Source organism: Hibiscus syriacus, unplaced genomic scaffold (genome assembly GCF_006381635.1).
Source record: "Hibiscus syriacus cultivar Baekdansim isolate YM2019G1 unplaced genomic scaffold, ASM638163v2 tig00110223_pilon, whole genome shotgun sequence".
Taxonomy (NCBI): Eukaryota; Viridiplantae; Streptophyta; class Magnoliopsida; order Malvales; family Malvaceae; genus Hibiscus; species Hibiscus syriacus.
Genome location: NW_024062636.1, coordinates 1,863,850 through 1,887,127, shown reverse-complemented (window position 1 = coordinate 1,887,127; position 23,278 = coordinate 1,863,850). Strand labels below are relative to the sequence as shown.

Here is a 23,278-nt window from a genome sequence, read left to right as displayed (position 1 = left end):
ATTTTAACTGTTTGATTAAAGTGACTGAATTGTAATTTTTGGAAAATTGCAAGGGCAAATCGGTAAACTAAGATATAATTTGTTCATATTTGACTTATGGATGAAGATAAGGTTAAGATGATATGATTTGGAAGATGATAAGGATATGAATCTTGGTATTATGGTAATTATGAAGTTTCATTAATAGTATATTGATTGGTATTTTCTCAATTTAATGAATTTAATATTCATTAAATGATAATTTAAAGATATATAAGCATGAAAAATATTTGAAATTTCATGCCAAAGTGTTCATCTCTTCTCCATGGACGTGAGATATACCAAGGTAAGGGAAAAATATTTGTTTTCCATTTTTGAGTCGATTCCTTTGGAATTCGGGTTATGCCGTGAAATATGAAAGTGATTTACGCGAAAAACACTATCAATTGATAACAATATTTCTTTCTAATCTTGCTGGATTTCAAAGATCTCAAATATAAGGGTTTATGTTAATGATAGGATTCATGAAATTGATGATAAATCTTGATTATTTAGATGTTGTAGATTCATTTTCAAGCTTGATTTATGGTTAAAACATGTTCAATATTTCTAGAGATTATTATGTAAAATTCGGCCAAATTATAAGTTGGAGAACTTTGTGTTCTGATGAAAGTTGATTAGGGACTTGATTGTAAAGATGTTAAAAGGCTGACTGAAAGTTTATTTCATGCTTGAATCGAATCAAAATCGAGCAAAATCATGAAAACATAGTTTTAAAGGATAAAGTATTCGATCATGATGTATCTAAGTGATAAAATGGTGAAGAACCATTTTATGTAATTGGAAAAGTTGATGCAAATGTTAAAAGGAATTATTAAGTGTTAAAGTTTGTTAGAAAATGAGTTCTAAGTATATTATGAAATTGTTATGGGATGTGTTTATGTTAGTACAATACTAACATATGTATCGTTATGAATTTGTGATTAATACAGATTGTGATTGAATTGTGATTGAAGCAAATCAAGTATAAAAGAGTTATTGTGGACCGTAGTGAGGCATATATTTTAGATTATATAAAGTGTCAAGGTGAGTGCAATACATGCATGACATGGTACATAGATGTTTTATACATTGTGTACATAGATGTTTTATACATCATCTGGAAGACTTGCGACAAGTCGACCTTGTTTTATCAACATGAGACATGGATGTTATTTTGGGTATGAACTGCCCTAATGTTTATACATGGTTATACGTTTCCATGGATGATTTAATTGATGACTATATGCCCAAATATGTTATTGAGGTTCAGTGGTATTAATGACATGCCATAGAGTCTAGCAGCTGTAGAATTAAGTAGTACTATAGTGTCAAATAAGATACATAGTACAAGTCAGGTGGGTAAAACCCGACCTCAGCACTACGGTGCATTATTAGGTGAGCGATGCTCGACCTCAGCACTTTTATGCACTATTTGACTCATATACCGGGTTCCTCATAGATTGAGAATTGTGGGCAATAGTTGTCAATGTAAATGATTTTATTATATTATGTTGTTTTGATTTTTGACATGGAAATTCATGCATGAATTGTATTGCACTGTTTATTATTTTAATCGCCTCACTAAGTATATACTTAACGTGTGATGATTTTCACGCGTAGGTAAAAAGCCAGTAGTGGAATAAAGAGTTCAAAGCGACATAAAGCATCAAGGAGTATATTTCAATATCAGTAAGACATCCTATGATGAAATGTTGACTTTATTAGTGGCATGTACTTATTAATTTTCTATTTGTTTTGTTGAACATATTTGGAAACAAAATTGTAACTTTATAGTGATGAAAGGTTAAGTTTTTATGAATTTTATCTATATATATATTTTGCTGAAAGTACTGTAGCAGTGCATCGATACACATTTTAAGTTCAAAGTTTTTGTGCATCGGTACAATGTTCACGGTACTATAGCAGTGCATTGGTACTATTGACGATATTGTTCATTACTGTTCACAGTACTATTCATAAAAAATCTTTTGCCTTAAATTTGTTATAATGAAACATATTCATATGATATGATATTTTTATAATATCATTTACCAATTTAAGAAAATAAATTTTAAATCACTTCTGAAGAGGAAATGGTTTTAGATATTCGGGTGACATTTATAATCTGTATATGTATAATTATACGGGTTATGGGTGTTACATGCAAAATCCGGGTACCCAGTCCGGATCGGGACACGAGCCGAGAAATCACCAACTCGGATGTTGCAGGTATCCGATAATCGGGTACCCGAAAATCTGGGTACCCGGATTTGCACACCCCTAACTACAACTAGGGTCGTAAATGAGACGAGACCAGTGTTGTATCTAGGCTTGGGCAGAGAGGCACCTGCCCATGGCCCAAAACTTTTATAATGTATTATAAGGTCCAATTATTTGAAATATTTGTTATTATGATTTCAATTTTCCCTAATATTTATTATTATGAGCTTATCTTTTTAATATTTATTATTGTGGGTTTATTTTTTTAATATTTATTATTGTGGGTCTTTTTATAATTTATTTTTTTCTAATATTTGTATAAGTGTAAATTTTTGTCAATATTTTTTCTAACATTTGTTACTAAAGGACGAATTTTTAATACTTATTTTCAAGGGTCCAATATTTTTGAATATTTATTATTAGGGACATACTTTTAAGATTCAATATTTTCCTAATATTTATTTATTGTTTTGAATCCAATTTTTTCAGTATTTTTTTACTGAAGGTTCAATTTTTGAATATTTGTTATTACGAGCATGCTCTTAAAGTTTATTTATTTTTAATATTTGTTATTAGGACTCATTCTTTTCAATAATTATTATGAAGCTACCCTTAATATTTTTTCAATACTGATTGTTATGTCCAAAACTGCGATATCAACAATCATTATGTCCACAATGGTATATGTTATTAAGAATCCACAACCACGATATTTGCAATGACCACAATATCTTTTGTTATGTTCATAATAACGATAAACACAACACGATTGAAGACAAATACAAATTGTAATTTAAACCTCTAATTAGATGCCTAATTTTTTATTTCGCCCAGGGCAAGCAAAATTTAAAAAAGGGCCTGGACAAGACATATCGTGAATTATTCAAGATCAATTTTGTCAAAATTCAGTCAGTTTTGAATTAAATAGATTTGAATCGAGCTCGAACTCAACTCAAATTATTAACGAGCTGAAATGAATTACTTAATATCCAACTCAAAAAGCTTGTAAGCAAATAAAAAATAATATATTAAGTTTTTAATCAAATTATTATTAATATTAACATATATATATATATATATATATATATATATATATTTGTAAAATACAATATAATGTTTTCATGTACTTAAGGATTAGGTTTGGGCTCAAGTTTGAGCTTCAATCGAGCCATGCCCAGGAATTTTCTGAGTTCAAGTTTTTTTTTGCTCGAGTTGAGCCTCATTTTTTGATTTCAAGTTAAGCTTGGAAATTTTAAGCTGGCAAGCTTCCAAGTAAGCTTCAATTTTTTATTTCGAGTTCGAGTTGAGCTTGACAATTTTAAACTCATGAATTTTCGAGTAGAGTCGACCTCAATTTTACACTTTTCAAGTCGAGTTGAGCTCAACACTACTCAAACTCGACTCGACTCGTTTACAACCATAACTACAACATGAACATGTCAGTATATACAATAAAAAAGGGGTAAAATACACAAATAGTGCCCGACTATAAAATAATGTGTTGTTGAATCCCGACTATTAAAAGTTACAAAATAATCATCGACTATTCATATATTCTAAACTCGTCATTTCTATTATAAAATTGATGGTCATATGTGTTGAACATTAACTTGTTGATTGAGATTGATAAAATTATACTTTAATGATATATATTGGCACCGACTAATAGTTCAAGCATTTGCTAAATAACATAATGTTTCAAGCACTGGCTCAAATATATATTGAAATTCAAGTCATAAAATACAACTGAAATGGTTCTAGGATCAAATTTTATTATATCCTAATCAATAAGTTAGCGTCCTGCTTTAATGACCGCTTATTTTTTAATAGAATAGGATGAGTTTGAAGCATATGAATAGTTGAATATCATTTTGTAACTTTTAATAGTTGGATGACTCAATAAATCGACGCCTATAGTCGAAAGATCATTTTGTAATTTTTAATAGTTTAAGGACTTAACAAAATAATATCTATAATGGAAGATCATTTATGTACTCTACACTAAAAAAAATCTAGCGACGCCACGAGTTCATCATCCTACTCTCCCATGCCGAACTAATACTAAACCATCATAGAAACTAGGGGTGTTCAAATCTGGGTACCCGACTCGGTTAGTTGATTTTCGGCCAGTGTCCTGACTAGGATGTTGCGGGTACCCGATAATCTGGTACCTGAATTTTGCGGGTACCCGTTTTTTTTCATTTTCAAATTATTAATTTAAAAAATATACACAAATTTAAATATTCGAAACTTCGAATTACATAATCCAACATCCGAACATAAAATTTAAAAGTTCAAAATACAAAATCTAATAATCTATAATATAAATAAAACATAAAAATTCATAGCTAACTAGGGTAAATATGAATTATGATAGTCATTAACATCCAATTACTAAACTATCAAAACTTAATCCAATTATGATATTAAACTATAATCACAACCCATTTATATAATTTAATTACCTAGACTATCAAAACTTAATCCAATTATAATCCAATTACAAATTAATCCAATTAAATTAATATCATATTTGATAATCATAATCCAATTACTAAACTATCAAAACTTAATCCAATTATAATCCAATTACAAATAATATCAATATTTATACAAATTATCATGTTAATGGTTTAGTAATTTGATTATATATATAAACTAATCGGGTACTCGGGTAATCGGGTATCCGAAAAAACTCAATTTTGTGACTCGGGCTCGACTTGGAAAATGTCAGGCTGGATACCCAACCCAGTCAAGTATTTTTTTTAGAAAATTATCCGATTTTTTAGGTTCAGGTCGGCGGGTCGGATTAACTGGGTCGTGTATTTTTGCATACCCCTAATAGAAACAATCTCAATCTCCAGTCCAAAACGACTCTAAAATGCACCGTTTGAGAACCTTCTCTTCCACCATCGTTGCCTTCACAACCTCCAAAACGCCGGTCAACTGTGCTCTCACTTAAAATACCGGTCCGTAATCGGGTTCCCGGGACCCGACACCATCAAATTCCTTCAGGGTCTTTTATCAAATGATGTACGGAGGTTTGGTGAACTCCCAAGTGAAGGGAACTTCCCCTTTCCGACACCGAACGTGGCCTCTGTCGTAGTTCCTCCTCTGTATGCAGCCCTTTTGACGCCTCAAGAGAGGTTTTTGTATGAATTGTTCTTGTATAGGCCGCCCCAGCCTGAGGAGAAGCTGGACAGAACAGGGTCGGCTCCAGGAAGCGGATCTGATGGATCGGTGGAGATTTTGGCTGATGTTGATATGTCGATCTTGGATGAGTTATTGGCAACTCTTAAGACGTGAGTATATTTAGTTTAATTATTTTCTAAAATGTTGATTTTTTTAATATTGCTTTCGTGAGAATGATTTTCTGTTGTCTATATATTCTGCATTTGGTTTACTTGGGATCTCCCATTCTGAGTTTAAATTTCATGGTCAAATTTTCTTCTGTTGTTGGCTTTATATTGAACAGCTTTCTTTCATGTTTCCGAATTCTGGATGGACCCTTAATGCCATGTATAGATTTGCTTGTGACATTAGAAATTCCGTTTGAGAATATGCCTAAAACACTGGTGGTCAGTTCTATGTCTGATAACTTTTACATCTTTTGCATTTCTTCAGAGTTCTGTTGTTTGTTAAATCCATAATCTGTATAAATTATGCAGTGTTGCTGCTTCTTCCAGAAATGATTTATTGAAGAGATATATCTGAAAACGTTCTTGTTTCTTTACGACATTTGACTGTAGTTAAGTGATGGATGCTTGTCTTTTAGGGTGTGTTTGAATGGGGGAATGGAGATTTCATTCCGAATGTGGGATTCCCATAGGAATGGAATCCACATTCCTCCGTTTGGTTAGCTCGGAAATCCAATTTCCGGTAATGTAATATTATTAATAGTGGATTTTTTGGGTATATTACCGGAAATGTCATTATCTCTATTTTTTTAGGTATTGTTGGATTACCGGCGTTTTAGACTAAAATACTCTTAATTTTTTTTCAAAAATATTCTTCTTCTGTCATTGAATAATAAAAATTCTATGAAGGTTAAATTACAAATTTATCCTTAAACTATTTTAGATTTACAAAAAAAGTCTATAATTAAAACTTTATATGAAGTTCAGGGGTAAAAATAAAATTTTACCCTTTTATTAAACATTTTTATATTTTTATTTTTGTAAAAAAATTTATATGAATTTAAATTTTTTAAAGAAAATATATAAATATTTTTCAACTTGTTAAAAAAATAAATATATAATAAGGACAATTTAGTCAAATATACATTTTAATAATCTTTTATTCCTTTAACCAAACACGGTAATCTTACATTCTTGCTAAGCCAACCAAACACAAAATACAACATTCCCAATAATCCTATTCCCTGGTAATCTTATATTCCCACTGGTAATCTTACATTCCGTGAACCAAACGCACCTTTATGGTAATGCTAAATGGTATATGTTGTATTCGCCATTGCAGATACCGGTTGAGGTCTAAAGTAGATATCGAGAATGTGGCAGACGATTTCTGTTACTGGCAGAGATACGGTGGTAACCTTTCTGGAAAGACCCCTGTTGTTGAAGAACCAGAGGCATCTTCAGTTGGGAGGGGCAGTGGTGTTGATGGTTCTAGCACGTCAGCTTCTCATAGCAGTGATGTTGGATGTCGATGGTTCAAGGATCCTAGATTAGATTGTCTAGGTTTTAGGGGGATTTTTCCGTCTAGTACAACACGTGAGTCCATAAATCTTTTGTTGCTTATGAAATGTATTATTGTCTACATTTTTAACTCAAGTCATTGCCTCAAGATTATAATCGATTTAAGATCGTATTGTCTCTTAAGAAATCTGTGTATGCAAATTCACCTATTGCTTACGTAACTTCTTATTCTTTTGTTTCTTGCAGCACCTTCAGTTGAGAGATGAAGAGAATTACCTTATGTGGAGATTAGAGAAGGGAGTTGCTGAGGGCTCAACTGACATTCCAAAAGGTGTTTTTTTTTGCTTTGTTGCCAATGGTGTGTACTTAAGTTTCTTGAATATATTATACTGTTTCCAAAGTTTTAACCTATTATGCCAGTCTTGGTTGTGATATTGTTATTATGTTGTTTAGGGGAAGTGTTAGGTATAGCTCATAAATATACCGATAAAGAGGACAGAGGATGGCTCACAACCAGCGGAAACAGAATGCAGGGGAAAGCTCTCAAGCTGATAGCTTATATGTCAAGGGTAATCGAGACCGTGGATGGAAGCCAGAGAAGACAGGGTCTGGAAAGTGGAATTTCAGATCCAAATCTAGGGATAATAAGACAATTCATTATTACAAGTGCAAGGAGGCGGGACATATGAAGCGAGACTATCTGAAGTTCAAAAAGCAGATTGATGAGAAGCGTGATGACTCATCAAAGTCTGTGAATGTCGTCGAGGATGACAATTCTTATTGCAGTGAGGGTGATATGCTCTATATTTCAACAACTCAATTGACGGGTGTTTGGATTATTGATTCTGGATGTTCTTATCACATCACGCCAAATAGGGAATGGCTTTCGACATACATGTCGGTTAATTCTGGTTCTGTTTATTTTGGTGATGATCGATGGTGCAATATTGTTGATATTGGTGAGGTCAGAATTAAGATGTATGATGGCTCTGTTCGGACGTTGAGTGGTGTTCGACATATCCCATATTTGAAGAAGAATTTGATTTCTTTGGGCACTTTGCACAAGAATGGTTTTATCCCTAAGGATGATGATGATAGGGAAACCATTCGGATTGTTAAAGGAGCTTTGACTGTGATGAAAGGAAAAATGTCTGCAGGGAATATTTACAGATTGTTAGGGAGTACCGTTGTAGGTGGAGTTCATTCTGTTGAGTTCTGTGATGATACAACCAAACTGTGGTATATGCGTCTTGCTCATCTTAGTGAATGTGGTATGGCTGAATTACATAAAAGAAATCTTTTGCATGGCATTAAAAGCTGTAAGCTCGACTTTTACAAGTATTGTGTTCTTGGTAAACAGACTAAAGTTTGTTTCAAGACTGCGAAGCACACAACTGAAGGGATTCTTGATTATGTGCATTATGATGTATGGGGGCCTTCCACGACATCGTCTTTGGGTGAATCTAGGTATTATGTTACTTTTATTGACGATTTTTCATGGAAAGTTTGGGTGTATTTTTTGAAATAGAAGTCTGATGTTTTTGAGAAGTTCAAGCTGTGGAAAGCTGAGATAGAAAACTAAACAGGACGAAAAATCAAGTGTTTGCGGTCTGACAATGGTACGGGGTACACAAATTCACAGTTTCTACACTTTTGTAAGGAGCATGGGATTAAGAGGCATTTTACAGTGCGCAAGACACCACAACAGAATGGTGTTGCGGAACGGATGAACATGTCGTTGAATGAAAGAGCCAGATGTGCCAGATGTTTGTGGTTGAATGCGGGGCTTCCCAAACACTTCTGGGCTGAGGCTGTTAACATGGCATGTTATTTTATCAGTAGATCGCCAAGGGTATCATTGGATGGGAAAGTTGTAGAAGAGGTATGGACTGGTCATGTTGTTACTTTTGATCACTTACGGATTTTTGGTTGTCTTGCTTATGTACATGTATCTGCTGATGAGAGATCCAAACTTGATGCAAAATCGAAGGAGTGCATTTTTCTGGGTTACAAAAAAGGTGTCAAAGGATTCAAGTTCTGGGATTCAGTTGCGAAGAAAATTGTGAATAGTAGAGATGTTTTTGATGAACATCCCATGTTGCAGCAGAAGAAAGACACGACAGTGGTTGATTTCGAGCAGTTTCTAGTTGAGAAAACAAAAATTTCTCAAATGACTTCTGGTGGTTCCGCTACGGATGATTTGTAGGATTATAGTCTCGCGAGAGACAGGGTGAGACGGACGAATATAAAGCCTCCGAACAGATTGAGTTTTGAAGACTTTTGTCGTAACCGTCTTTCGGTTGGGCCCCGGAATTGGGCTTCAACTTGAAAAATATGGATTGGAGTCGCCACTGACCATTTTAAAACGAATTTAGGTGGGTCGGACACCATCTTACCTGATCTGCGTTGTACCATAAACGTGTCGAGTTCGGGAGTCGGTTACGGTCAAGGAAGGATTAGCACCCTTGAACCGCCCTTTCGGTACCAATTAATTTGACGGTTGTCTTAGTTACGAAAATTCGAAATTTAAATTAAAAATTTAACAGGCCCGATTCAAATTACTTACAATTGATTGATTTGAAAGCGTACTCTTAGAAAAGTCAATAAACGTGTTAGGAAAAAGGTAATAAAAACTAACAAAATAGAAAACTGATGAAATGGAGAAGATAAAATAAAACGAATAAAAGAAAGACAAAGGAAAGAATAATAATAAATTAACGATAACAAGTAAATTAAATAAAAATAAAGAAACGAAATAAATAAATAAAATAAAATAAAAGACATAAAAAAATAAATTCCATAAAAGCAAATGAAATAAATAAAACACTAGAAAATAATGGTGAAAATAATATATACATAGTAAATAAATAAATAAATGCAAGAGGAAAAAATATAAAATTAAATTAAATAAATAAAATAGATATAAAATAAACGAAATGATAATATGTATATATATAAAATAAATAAAAACATAAAAAATAGTAAATATATATATAAATTAATAAAACAGATAATGAAAATTAACATATATATATATATGTAATCTAAAACAATATATATACTAAAGTAAAAAAGAAAATGCATAAAATGTAAAAAAATATTACATAAAAAAATAATAACAAAATAATTAAATAAAATGAGTAACAAGGGAAATGTGCGTATAAATAAAGTTAAATAAATAAAATAAAAATAATTAAAAAGTAAATGTAAGGGACCGAATCAAAAGTAAAAAAAATGCTACCTTTTATTTCCTTTTCGAATCGTTTAGAATAGCTTTACCTTTGTATTTTTCGTGCTTTCCTCTGTATTTTTGTATGTAAATCGTGTGTTACAAATGGGGAGGATTACATGTATTTATAGGGAAAAAATAACTATTTTTGGAATCCTATTAACAATAGAATCCTAATGCGACTAGACTCCTTGCTTGGTTGTTGCACGTTTGTTGGTGTAGATGTTGCTTTAAAAGATATGGTGGTGGAAAAGTCTTTATATGAGAGGAACTCTTGCTAGTTTTATCTTTTAAGAAAATGGGTGTCTACAGCTGCACCTCTTTGTCCTTTTTCGTGGAACAAAAAATAGGACAAAGATAAAAAGACACAAATTTTCGTTCAGTGGAGTTGAAGAATAACTCCCTGTCGAATTGAATTGCGGATAGCTCCTCCGTCGCGAAGTCGAGCTCATCTTGAAATGATTTGAATCAGAATGTGGTTTCTCGTTGTAGTCCACTTTGGTCTTCTTCTCGGTTTAAAGACCTTGGCTAAAAATTTGATTGGAAAGTAATCTCTTGAGTCTACAATGTGGTTGATATGCTCTCGATCTGAATGAAACCGAACTCGAAAAGTCTTCGTTGACAGATAGCTTTTCTCGACTTAAGCTATGCTGCCGGAAAAAGACTTCTTGCTACTAAGGCACGGCTAACCCATATCTTCTTCTCGGCTTGAAAACCTCGATTGTAGCCAGACAGTAGTGTGATTGAGGTTTCATCGAGCTGAATGGAATCGAACTCGACAATTTTATTCACAGATAGCCATTCTTACCTTGAGCTATGCTGTAAATGATGTGCCTTGGAGCTGAGCGCAGTCGAACTCGAAGGTCTTTGGTTGGCAGCTAACCCTTCTAGCCTTGAGTTATGCTGTAAATGATGTGCCCTCAAAGCTGAATGTAATCGAACTTGAGGGTTTGGTGTTTCAAGAGAAACATCTTCAAAGGTTTTTTTTGTGTTTCAAGAGAAACAATTTCAAAGGTTTTTTTTTTTGTGTTTCAAGAGAAATTGTATTCAAAGATTGAAGTTTCAAGGGAAACTATCTCAAAACTTGTTTCAAGGGGAACTGATTCAAATATTTTGTGTTTCAAGGGAAACGTTTTCAAAGTTTATGCTTCAAGAGAAACTGTTTGAAGAGAGACAAAATATGCTTCAAGAGAAACTGTCTCAAGGGAAACTATCTCAAGAGAGACAAAATTCATTTCAAGGGAAATGTTTTCAATGTTTATGTTTCAAGAGAAACTATCTCAAGAGAGACAAAACTTAGTTCCAAAAGAAAATGTCTCAAGGGAGACGAAATTTGTTTCAAGGAAAAGATATTCAAAGATTTTGTTTCAAGGGAAACTGTCTCAAGAGAGATAAAACTTGGAAATTGTCTCAAGAGAGACAATGATGAGCACGATTCCCTTCGTCGTGAAGTTGAAACCGATGATGACCCCTTCGTTGTGAAGTAGAGCCTTGGAATTGGTATCATTCGTCGTGAAGTTGAAATCCAAGTAAGTTGTATTGTTCTGAGTCCAATATCCTCCACCGTGAAGTTGAAATTGGCTCTGGAACTGAGAAATTATTTATTGACAACCAGCCGTCCCTTCGCTGTGAAGTTGAACTTGTGTTGTCTCGAGTCCAATATCCTTCGATGTGAAGTTGAAATTGGTTTTGAAACTACGAAATTGTTTGTTGACAACCAGCCATCCCTTCGCTGTGAAGTTGAACTTGTGTTGTCTCGAGTCCAATATTCTTCGCTGTGAAGTTGAAATTGGCTATGAAATTGGGAAGCCCCTTCGTCGTGAAGTTGAGCTTCAAATGGCACGATATCCTCCGTCGTGGAGTTGAAATCGTGGATGTGTGGGTACGATATCTTCCGTCGTGGAGTTGAAATCGTGGATGTGTGGGTACGATATCCTCCGTCGTGGGGTTGACATCGCAGATGGCCCCTTCGTCGTGAAGTTGAGCCTTGACTTGGATATCCTTCGTCGTGAAGTTGAAACCGTGGAGTATTGTATGTTGCGGGTGGACACGATTCCCTTCACCGTGAAGTTGAAATCGTGGATGACCCCTTTATTGTGAAGTTTGGCTTCGAGCTAGATATCATTCGTCGTGAAGTTGAAATCTACTCTCAAGCAAATTGTGTCGCTTCGAGTCCAAAATCATTCGCTGTGAAGTTGAAATTGACTCTGAATGAAATTGGAAAGTTATTTGTCGACAGACAATTGCCCCTTCGCTGTGAAGTTGAGCAACCACCATCACTTTTTGAATATGCTTTGAATCGAGTATCTTTCGTCTTGATGTTGAAACTTGACTCTAAAGCTGCAAAAATTATGTATGTGAAAAAAATAATGCTCTAAAATGCATGCATAATGAATTAGTTCTTGTTTTGTTCATCGGATAGAATCTCATTTTTTTGTCTGCTATTTCCTGCACGTGGAGGAAAGACCTTCGGAAGATCTGATAATTCACATCAGGATATTGAATTCCCAAAGATGGCCCAATATTCGATGTTGAATCTCAAAAAATGCCCCAACATTTGATGTTAAATATAAAAAATGCCCCAGCATTTGATGTTGAATCTTCAAAGATGCCCTCATTGTTCCTCGTTTCTTGCTTCAACATTGATTTTAAGCATGAGCTTTGTGTTTGAGAGCCACATGTCATTTACCAAGATCCACTCTAGGGAGATTGTCTTGTTTTGAAAAAAAAATGTTTTTCTTTCTCTTTTATTTTCAAAGTTCTGAAAACATCAAAAAAAAGTTTCAAAAAATGTTTAATCAAGAGTTTTAAAAATATTGCCCTTTTCACGGTTTTAAAATTGAGACAAATCATAAAACTAGAGTTCATTGGATATCAAAGAATTAATTACATTGTTAATCCTTCAATAAATTATAGCTATTTGACACGTGCAAAGATCAAATCTATTTTTGAGAAATGGTTAAGTAAGGAAAGGATAAAAAAGTCTCAGGTTATTGTGTTTGATCAAAGGTTTGGCATTTTTGTTTATTTGATGCTCAAAGGTTTGATGGGGTAGCTTGCATGTTCTTCTATTGGAAGTGTTCTCCGATTCCCAGCTTTCATGGTCATGCTCGGATTGTGCGATGCCTTATCAAGGAATTTGTGCGATCGCCTTAGCTGCCCAATTTTTGTATTCGAGTCGCCTTTTCAGGTTTTCAACTCGAATCCTCCTTTGGTTTCAAGAAGTCATTTGTAATTTACGTCTTGAACTCCCTTTGTTATTTTTCTCTATTATACATTAATTACACTATTTTTTGCAAATAACGATTAATCCTGATAGGCGGGATGAAATCTGAAGATAGTCTCTTCTGTTTAGAAATCCATGTATGATCAGAAGGGACTTTTAAGGCACGTAACGTAGGTCATGGTTCATGGTTATGAAAGAAAGAGATAAAAGGCCCAAACAAGTGTTTAAGGGTAATTGAACCAAGGATCAATTCATTCTGATGTCTTCAATCATATCTTGCTCAATTTGAATCTACTCGTATGTGTATCTCTCTTGATGCTCTATGATATTCGAGTAGAGTGATTCAGTGATTCATAAATGATTATGCTTGATCAATTTCATTTGATGCCTTATGATCATTGAGTGAAGTGATTCAGTGATTCAGAAATGATTGTGCTTGATCAATCTCATAGTTTGAATCTCGATGCATTGTTTGAATCGAGAAAATATTTGCATATGCATATTGTCTTCTTTTTTCTCCAATTTTCCCTTTTTTCTCTTTTTATTTTCTCTTTGCTTTTTTTCTCTTTTTGTTCTGATTGAATCTTCGCACTTGGCATTTGGTTCACCTTTCGGTATCTCATCCTAATCAATGTCTTCACTCATGCGAGTAGATTTTCTCCACCTTACCCCCAGTATGGAGGGTGATCCTTGGTTAGGGTTGAATAAGAAAAAAAATACTATAGGCTCAAAAGGGGACACAAGGGATATATATATTTTCTCCTGTTGTGAAGGGATGAAGAAAGAAAGTCGTTCATCATTTCATATATGGAAGTCCTCACAGAAGAGGTATCCCCAGGGGGATAGATTTTTAGGATTAATTTTATTCACATTAAAAAAGTGTAATTAATGCATGGTAGAATTATTTCGAGTGAATTCTTCTTTCTGCTTCTTGCCCCCAACATGTCTCAATGTTCAGGCTCCCTGCGAGATGCCCCAAGTTGTACCTTAGAAGAACGCTTATGTTCAAATGAACAACTCAATGCCTTGGGTTTTAATGGTATAAAAATGTCAATTTTGAGTCTAAAAAGACAATGGTGTGACTTTATTGACTCAAAGAAAGGTATGGGTGTGTCAAAAAGATAAAGGCATTGTTAAAAAATATCAAAGGGAGGTAATGTCAAAATTTGGTCTTTTTGGTAATGACCATGAGTTATTTTGGGTAAAGAATCAAGGTATTTTATTTTGGGGTTTGAAACAGGATAAGAAAGTTCTAATCTTGCCATATGTCAAAAATCTATAATTCTTGAAGAATTAAAAGAATCCTTAATTCATTTAATATTCGAAGAACTAAAGATTAAAATTTGTTCAATTGCTCCACCTTAGAAAGTAGCATAAATTCAATCGTTTAAAAGATTAAACAAACATGAAAGACCAAAGACGTGTTCAAGCAAAACAATCCTCTAAGTGCAAATGTTTATATGCAATGCCCCCTTCTTCGGCTGTCCATGCCCCTGAATCCATCAGGTTTTTGATCTCGCGCTTCAGCGCCTTATAGTTCTCAGAGGAATGTTTGGAGCATCCTATGTGACAACTGTAAACAGCTTCAACATCGTAGCCCTTAGGATATGTGAACTCTTTTCTCAGATCATCCTGGCAAGCTTAGTCGTACAACCAACTGTTCGGGCTCATTCGTTGTGATTTCAGTTTTTTTCTTTTGATGTTACAATCTTGCTTCCATGTGGTGTCATGTGGTTAAAACCACTTTATCGAATTCTCCATGAATAAATTTCATGTTCATGAAAATGCTTAAAAAATGAAATGTAGATGCAAAATGCAAAAATACATGAAATGTTGGAGGTATTGATCCAAAAACATGTATGTTATTATAAATAATCTTTATTGGGACAAAAGTGTTTTATCTTTTAAGAGACAATAAACATATTTAAAGGTATATCCGGACTAAATCCTCTACACCCTGAAACAAGTTGACTAGTCTTCTGCCTTCGCCTTTCATCGGTTGAATAAACTGTCGAACCGCTCCGGCCTCTCTGGATGAACCGTGAAAATGTTGAGTTGTTTTTTGTACTGGTTCCCAAAAGAATCGAATGGTTGTATCTTTGGCTTTCATCTTTTGCTGAATCAGAAACTCCATTGAAATCCTCCATCAAAGGGATTATCTGAAGTTCATTTGCTTGTTTCTTGAATTTGTCGACAGTGACTTGCCATCTTGTTCTTGTTATCTTTGAATGGACTCTCGAGGTTAGTAACCTTTTTCTTGTCTTGCCCCTACCACCTTTGTCAACCCATTTTTGAAAAGTTAACTTTTGATGTACTTGATTATGGACACCACGTCTTCTTGATCGAATGTGACACATAGTTGCCTTGCAGATTGTCCTCCTTTTCTTCTGAGTCTTTTCTGACCATAGTCGGACCCCTACATTCTTCATCTCTTGTATTACAACACCTTTGTCCATTAATGCAAATTATTTATGGTTAACGAACACGTTTTTTGGTGGATCAACACCTCTTTTAAATGATGCAAATGATGAAAACGAAATAAAAGAGAGCAAAAAGAGTTAGTGAGGTAAATAAAAAAATCCTACCCAACATGCTCATTATTCCTACCTGAACATGATCTATATCCCGCATGCTAATTTCAAACAAATCCTAACCGCATATTTGTCTAGTTCACATGCTTTAAATAGAAAATAAAGTAGGAAACAAAGCAATCTAGGGTTTGGAAATGAGGTTTTGGGGTGGGTTCTAATTCCCTGTACTCCCGATTTGGGTTTTAGAAAGGTCCTCGAGTTATCCTTGCTGGTGCCCCCTTGGGCTTGCCAGACCCTTAGTCCTAAGCCCATTACAAGCTTATGTGGACAAGTTAAACTCGAGAGGAAACATTCCCTTATGCCCATACGAAGAATAAATTCACACGAAGGCATAAGGTATATGCATCCTGAAGGTTACTTGCTAGGCCCATATGGAGAATAAATTCCCACGAAGGCGTCGCTTTCACCCCCACTTAAAAGGGTTCGGAGCTCGGGTATAGAGCCTGAGATGAAAATTTTAAAAAATCTGAAATCATTAAAAAAACGTCAGTACAACTATTTATTTAAAAAAAATAATCAAATATAAATAATTGGAATCGAATAAATAAATTAAAATTAAAATTTACCATTTTCGTATAAAAAGACAACCGAAAATTAATTTCGGCTTGACTCACTTACCTGTCCCCAGTGGAGTCGCCAAGTTGTCGTAACCGTCTTTCGGTTGGGCCCTAGAATTGGGCTTCAACTTGAAAATTGTGGATTGGAGTCGCACCGACCATTTTAAAACGAATTTAGGTGGGTCGGACACCATCTTACCTGATATGTGTTGTAACAGAAACGTGTCGAGTTCGGGAGTCGGTTACGGTCAAGGAAGGATTAGCACCCTTGAACCGCCCTTTCGGTACCAATTAATTTGCCGGTTGTCTTAGTTGCGAAAATTCGAAATTAAAATTAAAATTTAACAGACTCGATTCAAATTACTTACAATTGATTTATTTGAAAGCGTACTCTTAGAAAAGTCAATAAACGTGTTAGAAAAAAGATAATAAAAACTAACAAAATAGAAAACTGATGAAATGGAGAAGATAAAATAAAATGAATAAAAGAAAGACAAATGAAAGAATAATAATAAATTAACGACAAGTGGATGGCTGCCATGGTTGAGGAGATGGAGTCTTTGAATCACAATCGTACATGTGAGTTAGTTCGCCTTCCTGAGGGTAAGAAGCCGATTGGTTGCAAATGGTGTATAAGAAGAAACCAGCAGTAACAGAAAAAGAGGGGGAAAAGTTCAAGCTCGTTTGGTAGCAAAGGGTTTTTCACAGCAGAAAGAAGTTGATTATGATGAAATTTTTTCTCCTGTGGTCAGGCACACTTCAATCCGAGCAGTACTTGCATTGGTGGCTAGTTGGGATTTGCATTTAGAGCAGATGGATGTGAAAACTGCTTTTTTGCATGGTGATTTAAAGGAGCATATCTACATGCGGTAGCCTGAAGGTTTCACTCAACCTGGAAATAAGCATTTAGTTTGCAGATTGAAGAAATCTTTGTATGGGTTGAAGCAGTCTCCGAGACAATGATACAAACGGTTTGACTCCTATATGATCAAGATTGGCTACAAGCGATGTGAGTATGATTGTTGTGTCTATGTTAAGAGCCTTAATGATGGTTGTTTTATTTTTCTGTTACTGTATGTTGATGATATGTTAATTGCTTCGAAGAACATGGATGATGTTATCAGTTTGAAAACTTTATTGAGTCGTGAATTTGATATGAAAGATTTAGGACCTGCAAAGAAAATTCTTGGAATGGAAATTTGCAAGGACAGAGACTCAAGGAAACTGTGGTTATCTCAACAGTGTTATGTTGAGAAAATGCTAAAAAGGTTTGCGATGAGCAGCGCAAAACCAGTTAGCACTACAGTGGCGAATCACTTTAAGCTCTCAACAGAACAGTGCCCTAAGACAGATAAGGAAGCTGAAGATATGAAAAAGGTTATGTATTCTAATGCTATTGGCTGCTTGATGTATCCAATGGTATGTACTCGTCCTGATTTAGCTCATGCTGTTAGTCAAGTTTGTAAGTACATGTCTAAACCTGGTAAGCAACATTGGGAAGCAGTCAAGTGGATCTTTCGGTACTTAAAGGGTACTGTGGGACATGGAATTGTTTTTGGTAGTTAGCATGATAATCCTTTGGTTGTAGGATATGTGGATTCAGACTATGCAAGTGACTTGGATAATAGAAGATCTACGACAAGGTATGTTTTTACTCTTGGTGGAGGGCCTATTTGTTGAAAGTCTACTGTTCAATTTGTTGTGGCACTATCTACAACTAAAGCTGAATACATGGCAGCGGCTGAAGCTGCAAAAGAAGCTTTCTTGCTTATTGGTTTAGTGAAGGAGTTGGGTGTTTAGCAAGGTGGAGTTCAGTTGCTTTGCGACAATCAAAGCACTATTCACTTGGTTAAGAATCAGGTATATCGTGCTAGAACTAAGCACATTGATGTAAGGTTTCACATGATCAGAGAGTTTGTTGCATCTTGAGAGATTTTGTTTCAGAAGGTACATACAAATGAGAATGTCGCTGATATGTTCACCAAGTCAATTACGACAGACAAGTCCAAGCATTGCTTGGACTTGTTGAATGTTTCGAGTTGTTAAAGAAGTAAGGTAACCCAACCCACATTGAATGTTTCTTAAGGAGCATGATATTCGCCAAGGTGGAGATTTGTTAGTATGACTCATAAATATGTCGTAAAGAGACAGCGGTACAATATAGGGTTAATTTTGTAATTATATAACAGAGTTATTTATTATAAATAGAGATGTAACTAAACCTATGAGACATTGAATAAAACTTTAGTGCCGCCTAGGCACCGAGGACGTAAGCACATTGCTAAACCTCGTTAAAATTCTTGTGTTCTTTCGTTTTTCTTTACCCGATTCTTCAACAGGAAGCAATTCCACTTGAGTACAATTTTGCTGGGCTAAACGCAATCAGCTTTGATAAAGGGTGCTATGTCGGGCAAGAACTTATAGCTCGTACGCACCACAAGGGGTTATTCGCAAGCGATTGCTTCCTTTAAAGTTTCTAGATAATAATGGAAAAGGTAGTCTCCGTCCACTGGGCTTTGATAATTTTAATTATTTTTGCAACAACACATCTTGATACTTCTATTATTTCAGAGGTTTGAGGGGAAAATTATCCCTGGTTCAGAGGTGATTGACACCGTGTCAAATAAGAAGCTAGGGAGTGTGACCACTGCACTAGGCTTTCGTGGGATGGGTGTCTTGCGGCTTGACAATGCCTCAAAGATTCATTGGCAATACAGGGGCAGGAGGATATAAGGCAATTAGACCAGATTGGTGACCTGCAGAATGGTTTCAAGATCAACAGCATACCGCCACGGCATAAACCGCTTTGCCTGAATTCGATAGTCGTTCAGGCCATTGATTGGCTTTGGCACCTCATGCACACAATGGTACAACTTTTCAGAACTTGTTTTACAACTTTTTTACATTTTTTTTTCTCATCACTAAAGAAAATAAAAGAAACAAGGGGATGTTCTCCTAGAGAGATTTATTAACCTTGATGTCACTGTCAGTAGTTGAGGCTCGTTTTGCTGACCCAGTGCTACTGCTTATAGAGATACGAAAATGTATGCTATCGAAATGTATGATTAGAAAGTTATTTCTCCCCATATCTCCTTAGGTTTTGCTTTTAATTATTGCTACTTATCAATGGGGAGACTCCTCCCAAAGCATTCCAGCTATCTGCAACTCCACTTTACACGATATTGCATCTTTTCAACACCTCAATAATCATTATACCAGTCAAAGATCTACTACCAGCAAAAAGCAAGTTTCAGCGATCTCTTTGATCCCGTCATCATCAGATTCTCAAGTTGGGAAAAAAGAGTGCTCTTCAACAGCTGACACTGCAATCATTTAGCTCTTTAACTATTGTCTCCATGCTTGGTCTGTTATTAGGTTCTTCATGGGTGCAGTCGAGTGCAATTTTCCCCAGCTTAGCTGCCATGGATTCTGAAAATTCTCCGAGATTTTTATCAACAAAATCTTCAAACCTGCCAGATTTTGCCCCCAACCGAATTGAGCTTGTGAGTTGAAGTTTACCAGACAGGATTTGGAGAATAATCACCCCAAATGCAAACACGTCAGTCTTTTCTGTAAAACGGCCGGTGGTAATGTATTCTGGTGCTAGATAACCCATGGCTGCACTAACTTTCAGAGTTGAGTAGACGATGTCATCTGCTAGAATCTTATGGAGACCAGAATCTGCATCAATGGGTTGAATTGTTGGTCGATGAGAACTTTCTCGACGGATATGTTGCGGTGGACTATTGGCGGCTTGTTTGCTTCACTCTTGTGCAAATATTCCATGCCTGTTAGAGCAAATAAAAGAAAATTTAGTCAAAGAGGAACATATGATTGTTGCTTGTATTTTATGGAAGCATAAACCTGATCTGAAACTAACCTTTTGCAATGCCATTGATGATGGAAGTCCTTGTTGTCCAGTCAAGAATTGGTTCAGTTCCGTCTTCTAGATCGAGGTATTCGGATAGGTTTCCCTTGGAAGCAAAGTCATAAATTAGGAAACATTCACCTCTGCCCCTTGAGAAGCAAAAGCCTTTCAGTCTGACAAGGTTTTCATGTCTTAACGAGGTTAGTAAGTACAACCCCTTGACGAACTCCGCTTCTTCGGACTTGCAGCTGGTTACATTTATGCTTCTGATGGCTACAGGAGAACGATCTCTCAGAATCCCTTTGTACACACATGAAGTTGGTCTTTCCCAGTAAATTCGACTTGGAAAAGCATCGAGTTGCTGACTCAACTTCTTCTAAGTTGAACCTAAACTTATTCAGATTTTCCTGGGAAAATCCAATGCCCTTCCATCCATCACCTAATGGATCCCACCCATACGAGTATTCAAGATCAAGGAGTGGTGAAACACTCCCATTTCTTTGAAAATCTTTTACCTGGTCAATGCTAATGCTCTCTTCAGAAGGACCAGATGTATTTCCAATCTTCTGTTTCTGCCTACGGCAGTGAACAAATGCGAGGAATCCAGCAACCATAAACATGAAAGTAAGTACAGTAACCCCTGAAATAACAGGTATTTCTGGGAATCTGGATCGATGTTGGCAATGAGTGGTGTTGCAATTTCCCTGGATATTTGATGTGTTCAAGGTAGCTCCTGGTGCTGGAGCAGTGTTATTTAGATGTGATCTGAATGGTTCTAACTGGTTAATGTTCATATTATCAAAAGGGCCGCAAGTTCTCAATGTTGGAAATCCTGTTCCACAGAGACCTGGGTTGTTGTCACCTTGAAATCCTCCTTTTAATCTCTTCAAACCTTTACAGGCACAAATCAGCCTCAAGTTAGCATAAAGAATCACACAAGGCATCTATGAAGTTGTTAGCGTATGAAACATTGTTACCCGAAGGGACAATTCCAGATAGAGTATTGTTTCGGATATCTAGAATTTCCAGTTGTGGGATGTCGGTTAACGTTCGAGGAACTATATCGAAGAGGCGATTGAAGCTCAAGTCAAGTCTTCTTAACATTCTCAAGTTGCCTAAGCTGGCTGGGATTTGACCATCAAGTCTATTATATTGCAGAGCAAGAACGCTTAGTCGCTTCAAAGAACCAATCTCCGTAGGTATGTTCCCTGTCAGCTGATTGCAACACAACTGTAGAACTACAAGGCAAATAATATCATCAATATTCAATATCAAACAAACAGTAAGATTCAAACAATTTTGTTGAGATGAACTAACCTTGTAAAGCAGCCATGTTTCCAATCTCAGGAGGAATGTTACCAGACAAATTGTTAACATTAAGATAAAGATCAGTTAATTCCTGAAGTTGTGAAAGCTCTACCGGTATCTTTCCGGACAATGAATTGTAATGCAAGTACAAACCAGAGAGACACTTGAGTCTCGCAATAGTAGGCGAGAGTTCACCAGAAAGACCCTTTCCCTGCAAAGAAATGTTAGCCACCTTACGGTGCTCGTTACAAGCCACACCCGCAAAGAACCACCACAAGGGTCACCGTCACTTTTCCACGACTCCAGCACCTTGTTTATTGGGTCTAAAGAAGCCTTCAGCTCCATTAGAGCTCTAAGCTCCGTGTTCCCATGAACACACCGTGTGAACAAAGAAGAAGAAAGAAGAGAACCGAAAGACACCCATCTTTTCCCTCGGCTCTAATATTCCAGGGTTTCCTCTCTTTTTAAGAAAACGATGAAGAAAGATCAAAGAAAACAACCCATATCTGATTCTTTAAGAGCTCTGCCTGTTCCTGTAGAAGTTTGTAGCAACTCCAGTCCAGTATTTTAATGAAATCAAGAACAAGATAGTGAGAACAGAGAGGTAACCAGGGGAGAGACAGAAGTGTAGAGCTTAGTGCATGCCAAAGTTGAAACACAGAATGCACAACTAATAGCGACTTGTGGAGCAAAGCAACATGTTCCCATTCCAAAATTTAATACTGAGTTGAATAGTTGATAAAGATGTATGGGCAACGGGGTTCGTGATTACAGCTAGCTATCATGACTATGACCCTAGGAAACCATTTCCCGTCCTTTGATTTCTTTTCTCGAGTGTGGGTCTAATCATCAAGAAACCGGCTTTGATGATGATGATGAATTTTCTTGACAGATTTGAATTTAAGGAATGTTGTGGAAGATTATTAAGTTTTTAAAATGTTAAAAATAATTTTTTATTTGAAGAAAAATAAAAATAAGATTTCAAAATTGGGATCTTAGTAATCAAATGTTCCTTTATATTCTGAATTGCAGTTGTCTTGTCTCCATGAAATTTGAAAACTGTTGTTGAGGTCAATTGGAATGGGGCAGGGAACCTAACAAAACATGGTGTAAGGTATGATTCATAAATATATCGGTAAAGAGGACAGGAGATGGAGCGGAGTGAGCGAAGCGAACGCAGCGAACATCAACTGTCCTTACAAAGAAAGTCTCGTAGAGGGTGTTACGATTATGTGAGTGTACAGGGTTAATTTTGTAATTATGTACCAGGGGTTTTCTATTATAGATAGAGATGTAACCTAAACCTATGAGAATTGAATAAAATTTTCTAGCGCCGCCTAGGCACCGAGGACGTAAGCACATTGCCGAACCTCGTTAAAATTCTTGTGTTCTTTCGTTTACTTTGCCCGATTTATCAACAATTGGTATCAGATGTCAGGAGCAAAATTCGAAGTCGCGAAATTCGATGGTATGGGTAACTTCGGATTATGGCAAATGAGGGTGAAGGATCTGTTGGCGCAGCAGGGGATCCTGAAGGCTTTGCGACCTACAAAGCCGGCGTCGATGGAGGAGGAAGATTGGGAAGAATTGCAACAACGAG

General features: G+C 35.8%; 2 pseudogenes; one reads left to right on the top strand and one right to left on the bottom strand.

The window, feature by feature from the left end:
• The first annotated feature begins 4,384 nt into the window (after window positions 1–4,384).
• On the top strand, window positions 4,385–19,092 carry LOC120114444 (annotated as a pseudogene).
• A 492-nt stretch (window positions 19,093–19,584) lies between these two features.
• Window positions 19,585–22,388, bottom strand: LOC120114408 (annotated as a pseudogene).
• Window positions 22,389–23,278: the final 890 nt, after the last annotated feature.